Genomic DNA, 6958 nt, shown 5'->3' with positions numbered 1-6958 from the left:
GCCATGAAAAGAATGAAATAATGCCATTTGCTGCAATATGGATGGACCTAGAGATTATCATACTAAGTAAGCCAGAAAGAGAAAGACAAATAGCATATGATATCACTTATATGTGGAATTTAAAATATGGCACAAATGAACTTATCTACGAAACAGAAACAGACTCGCGGATATAGAGAACAGACTTGTGGTTGTCAAGGGAGAGGGATGGATTGGGAGTTTGGGATTAGCAGATGAAAACTATTATATATATGTATAACGGAATCACTTCGCTGTATGCCAGAAACTAAGACACACTATAAATCAACTATACTTCAGTAAATTTAAAATAAAACTGAAACCTTGGGCTAGTCATCTAGATGACCGTAAGTTGCCTATAAAATGGGACTCCTAATAATATCTGCTTTAAATACCTTGGAGTTGTGAATTTCAAATATGATAAAATTATTTGAATCCTTAAAAAAAAAAAAAAAGAATGGACTCCCCACTTGGATGTTACCTCGAGAGACTGAATAAAGATTTTAATTCTTCGAGGTTATTCTTTGGTTGGCAGACTGTGTTGTGTTGAGCTGACTCTACATCATGCAGGGTCACATGGCTGTAGGCCTTCCCTAAGGATAACTCACACCTGCGTATTTGGGGCTGTGACCGCCATCACACTGTGAGCCACCTGAGGGCAGGATGAGGGTCTGTTAAGCTTCTCACAGTTTGCTGAGTGAACTCCTCTCCAGGCCTTAGACCTGGTTCTTTTTTCAAGAGGTACAAATTTAGTTCAAACTCACTTTCACTTTCCCCTGGGCCAATCAGCATGATCAAATCCTGATATAATAAGCAGGCTGGGAGAAAGCTGAGCCATTCACCCATTAGCAAAGATAGAGTGGACTGCTCCTGAAGCTGCCTCCTGGCTCCAGCTGGGCTGGTGTTCCAGTGACAGGAAATGGCCTGAAGAAAACATTTTGTGCCCCACTCCTTGGACCAGTGTTCTCTGTCAGCTCTCCCAGAGGTTACTCACAGAGGGCAGGCTTTACTCTCCTCCCTTTACCCTTAGGAATTGTATTAGTTATCTGTGCTGTGTTAAAAAACTACCCCAAAGCTTAGTGATCTAAAGCTACAAACAGTTATTATCTGAGTTTCTAATTGTCAGGAATCCAGGAGCAGCTTAGCTGGGTACCTCTGACTTAAGTTCTCTCACAAGGCTGTAGTCAAGGTGTCAGCTGGGGCTGCAGCCGTCTCGATGCTCAACTTGGGGAGGATCCACTTCCAAGCTGGCCTTCTTGGCTGTTGGCCAGAAACATCACTTCCTGGCCAAGTGGGTCTCTCCATAGGGCAGCTCACAGCATGGCAGGAGGCTTCCTTCACAGCCAACCAGTGAGAGAACGAGTCTTTTGTGACCTAATCTCAGTAGTGACAGCCCATCAATTTTGCTCTATTCTATTTATTAGAAAAAATCACCAAGTTCATCCCACACTCAAGGGGAAGGGAATCCACAGGGCTTGAATGCCAGAAAGTAGGGATCCTTGGAAGTTTTAATCCAGCCTTGTTATTCAGGGTCCACAATGGGTACAAGCAGTGATGTAATGGTCATATCCCTCAGACATAACTCTGTTCATCTCTTTGAATAAGCTGGGAAATACACATAATTGTCTACATCAACCAATCTTCCTAAGAAAGTCAAGCACTGATGTAGTTATGCACATGCACCATGGACATAAGCCATATACAGAGCCTGGGGAGAGTTGTTATACTGTAGTTTGTTGAGGAGAGTGAGCCTGAAACATAAATACAGCATACTTTTTCCACATTCCCCTGTGACCCCTGGGTTTGAGTTCTGGTTCTACCTTTTACTAGCTGTGTGACTCTGGGCGAGAAACTTCCCTGAAGCTCCATTTCTTCATCCCTAAACTGAGGGGTAATAATAGAATTCATGCCACTGGGTTTGGGGTGGGATTAAATAAAAACAATTACATATATAAAGACCTAGCATTGTGCCTGGCACATTATAGGTACCAAAGAAATCATGAGGCTTATGATGCAGTAATGGAATTATTATTCCATTACTATTCTTTTATCTAATGTATTTTGTTTCAAACTTTCTGCTCTTAAAGCCTGGCTTGCCTCCCCTTAGGAGTGATAAAACTAGTCAATGCTAAAAACTCATGGACAGTTTTTTTGTTTGTTTGTTTTGCTGTAAGCGGGCCTCTCACTGTTGTGGCCTCTCCCGCTGCGGAGCACAGGTTCCGGACGCGCAGGCTCAGCGGCCATGGCTCACGAGCCCAGCCACTCCGCGGCATGTGGGATCTTCCCGGACTGGGGCATGAACCCGTGTCCCCTGCATCGGCAGGCAGACTCTCAACCACTGCGCCACCAGGGAAGCCCCACATGGACAGTTTTTTATGACAGCAATATGTGTAAGTTATAATCACAATCTTTGGATATCTGATGCTGGTAGTCGGCATCAAAATAAAGCATCTCAAAATTAGAACACGTTATTGCAGAAGTTTGCAGGAAACCAAACATTATAGATTGGGAGAAGCGGAGCTGAATCTTCACATTTCACCTCTTTGATCTCACATATTTTGAATGGGTGATTTCTGGGTGAACCTCCACAGAGAAGGGAACTATGGTCTCATATCTTGTGGCTGGGGTCGAAAGCCCCAAGTGTTTCAGAAGGAAGATGGCCCACAGGCACCCTGCTTACCGAAGTTATATTCTGGAGTTGAACACAGTAGACTGTCTTTTACTGCTTGCCTGAGGCAATGTCAGTTGCATTCCAAAAGTTTAGAAATACATGGGTAGACACATGATCTATGAAATAACTGTTGACTTTTCCATGTACTTTGGGGAGGGGCTAAGGAAGACAAAGGCACTTTTTTCCCTTTCTCTCTCAACTTTTTTTTTCTCTGAGAAGCCACAGAATTTTGACCCACTTCACATCTGCCTCCTGCCTCTGGTTTTGAAATCTGCAGCCTGATGGCTTGTTTGCTTGTTAGCATGAAAGGCTTACTCTGGGTCTGTGCTTGCTTGTTAGTAAAGAACCAACAAGCGTTGCAGTCCAAAGGTAATCACAGCCTGAAATCACTTCCAGATGCCAAACCCCACTCCTGATGGTGAAAGCAGACTTTACAATTGCATGGACCAGGTACTCAGTGGCTCTCACCCAATGCTGTTAGGGTTTTGAACATGCACATGTGTTCTCCTCCTCCTTTTCTTTCCCTCCCCTCGCTCCCTCTTTTCTCCTTCTCTACCATTCCTTGCTTTCCTCAACATGGATCAATTTTAATCTGAAGAGCAAAATCAAAGCCAGATATAACCCAGTCTCAATTCTGCCAAGAGCATCTGAACTGTTGTTACCCTGGGATCTGTTAGGTGATGATAGCTCCCTGTTAGAGCTGCAGCCACCAGAGAGATGAGTGGCTCTTTCCTCCAGCCCCGTCCTCGCAGGATTCTAGAAAGCCTATCCCAGGCAGGGCGCAAATATGGAGAATATTGTTCCTTGGGCAGTTGGTAAAGTTGGTACCAGAGGGATTATCCTACCTCCAGAAAAAAGATTACTGCCCATACGCAACTCAGAATTGGCACAGAAATGAGACTGGCTGACAGAGCTGGAACTCACACTAGTAGAATACGCAGGTTTCAGCAGTGACTTGGGAGACTGTGATTTCGATCCCGACATGCTGAGATATATGAAAGCTTCCCACAGAGAGTTTTAGAAAAGAAAAAAGGTAGAGAAGGAGAGAGGGAGAAAGCAAGGCTAAAGGAAGAAAAGGACTTAGTACTAACAGAACATTTTTAGAGTTACATAATTAAAGGACTGAAGTCTGAGAAAATAGAATGAAGAAGACTTTCAAAAGACGAACTCATCATAGACATACAGTAAGTCCCCTACATGTGAACGAATTTCATTCTGAGAGCACGTTCATAAGTCCAACTTGTTCCTAAGTCCAACAAAGTTCGCCTAGGTACCCAACTACCACAATCAGCTACTGTTCTACGTTCGGGTCCTGTGCCTCAAAAACTCACAGTGCCTCCTCAAATAAAGAAGATCCCCTTGCCATTTCCTACGTCGTGAATCTCTTCAGTTCTTCAGTTACTTCTTCTACCTCTTGTCTCTCTTCATCCTTTCTCTGGGCCTCCAATTCCATCAGGTCTTTATTAGTAACATGTTCTCATCTTTGAAAGTTCACAACTTGAAGGTTTGTATGTAGGGGACATATTGTATTGACTTTCTCCCCTCAAAAAGTGAGTATTATTGAATCCAATTTCAAGTTCCATCTCAGTCTACCCACTGAAAGGACTTAAGTGGCAGAATCTTACCTTCATTCACTAATCACTCTCATGCTCCAGGTAGACCTGGCCATTTATGCAAACAAGAATCTGTATGATTTGATTATATGCATGTAGATAAAACACAAATGAAACATTTGTATACAGCCAGTAGAAGAGGGTTTTTTTTTTTTCAGTCTCTTATTTTGGCTTATGTGTAGTTAGTATACTTAAGTTTTTACTTCCCTTATGAATAATTCATTAAATTTAAAATGTAACACAAATGTATCTCTTCCCAGGAAAAACAGTATATAGCTCGCACTCAACCACTTATTCCCAGATGTTTATACCAACAGGGTCCAAGAACTCCATAAAACTAGGATAATAGCACATTGAAAATATCTGACCACAACTCATAAAAGAACGTGCATAATAAAACTTCTCCCACCGCCCCCATCCTCCCTCCAATGCAAAATTTCCAAATGTTTCAAAGTAATTTTCCAAAGGTGTAGTGGAAGTGGACCCCCCAAATCCAATATTCTCATATAACTGAGACCTGAGTTCAAGATCAAATTGAATAAGTACATGTACTCAACCCCTTTAGAAAGAATCTCTTAAAAATGAACCCTGGGGCTTCCCTGGTGGCGCAGTGGTTGAGAGTCCGCCTGCCGATGCAGGGGACATGGGTTCGTGCCCCGGTCCGGGAAGATCCCACGTGCCGTGGAGCGGCTGGGCCCGTGAGCCATGGCCGCTGAGCCTGCGCGTCCGGAGCCTGTGCTCCGCAACGGGAGAGGCCACAACAGTGAGAGGCCCGCGAACCACCCCCCTCCAAAAAAAAGGTGTGTGTGTGTATAAGTGTATGCCCAAAGTGATGAATGTATTCTCCAAATGGCCAGGTTTTCAACATCTTGTTAACATCTATGCAACTGAAGGGTTAATTATATAACAAAAGAAAACCATTTGCTGATGCTATTTTTTCCTTTATTTTGTTTTGGAAATATTAATTACTTTGTACCAGTCTCTCAAGCATAATTTATGCCAGACAAATAGCAAAATACCCTAGTTCATTCATTTCTGGATTTTTGTTAGAAATAACGGGCATTCAAAAACTGACCAGTTAGATGTCTAGTTGGTTGACATCATCTGTTGGGCTTCATCTACTTAAGAGGATGGAACTAGGTACATAAAGGAAAAAACTCTGCTTCTCCATCAAGGGAGGTAATAGGCAATGACAGGAAACTGGTTAGAATGATATAAACGGGAGGAAGCTCTAATATATGAACAAGGCCATGACATACCATGGCCACTCAGAAAGGTATGAATAGTAATGTACTCAGGGAGGTAAGAAAGACGAAGCACTTGTGTCTGACAGTGGAACAAGGCAGTGGACAGACAGGAGGGGTGTAATCCGCCGTGAAGTAGAAACCAAACTGTATTTAATGTCAGAAAACCTGGGCTCGTTAGGCTTTTCCTCCCAGTAGTCATGTGGCTGAGGCTTAGTGTTCTCATCTATAATCTTGAGATAATTGCTCCTGCTTTGGATGGTTGCTGAAGAGACCAAGGGAGCTAAGAGGCTCTGCGAGTTGTAAAGTATCCTGCCTGTCAGCCTTACAGAGTGGGTGACGTTGTATAAAGAGGCAGCTGATGAAATAAACACACCCTGGACCTGAGTCTTACTTTTATTTATACCTAACATGTACCTAGCAAGATGCTGCCCATCTCACTGCTTTATCTGTTAATGGGGATTGCAATATTTGTCTTATGTGGTGGTTGCATGGTTAAATGAGAGCCGTTGGAGATCTGTAGAGGGTGAGGCGCTACTCAAACTCAAGGCTTTGTTGCATTTTGGTGAAACACAATACATTCTCATTCATTCATTCATTTATTCAACAGACATTCTTTCTTCTTTTTTTTTTGTGGTATGCGGGCCTCTCACTGCTGTGGCCTCTCCCGTTGCGGAGCACAGGCTCCGGACGCGCAGGCTCAGCGGCCATGGCTCACGGGCCCAGCCACTCCGCGGCATGTGGGATCTTCCCGGACCGGGGCACGAACCCGTGTCCCCCGCATTGGCAGGCGGACTCCCAACCACTGCACCACCAAGGAAGCCCTCTTTCTTCTTTTTTAACATCTTTATTGGAGTATAATTGCTTTACCATGGTCTGTTAGTTTCTGCGGTATAACAAAGTGAATCAGCTATACATATACATACATCCCCGTATCTCCTCCCTCTTGCATCTCCCTCCCACCCTCCCTACCCCACCCCTCTAAGTGGACACAAAGCACCGAGCTGATAACCCCGTGCTATGAAGCTGCTTCCCACTAGCTATCTATTTTCAATTGGTAGTGTATATATGTCCATGCCACTCTCTCACTTCATCCCAGCTTACCCTCGCCCCTCCCCGTGTCCTCAAGTCCATTTTCTACATCTGCATCTTTATTCCTGTCCTGCCCCTAGGTTCTTCAGAACCATTTTTTTTTTTTTAGATTCCATATATATGTGTTAGCATATTTGTTTTTCTCTTTCTGACTGACTTCACTCATGATAGTCTCTAGATCCATCCATGTCTCTACAAGTGACCCAATTTTGTTCCCTTTTATGGCTGAGTAATATTCCATTGTATATATGTACCACATCTTCTTTATTCATTCATCTGTCGATGGGCATTTAGGTTGCTTCCATGACCTGGCTATTGTA

The sequence above is a fragment of the Pseudorca crassidens genome, chromosome 1, assembly GCF_039906515.1.
Source record: "Pseudorca crassidens isolate mPseCra1 chromosome 1, mPseCra1.hap1, whole genome shotgun sequence".
Lineage (NCBI taxonomy): Eukaryota > Metazoa > Chordata > Mammalia > Artiodactyla > Delphinidae > Pseudorca > Pseudorca crassidens.
The sequence above is the reverse complement of the archived record's forward strand: the minus strand, read 5'-3'. Positions refer to the sequence as shown.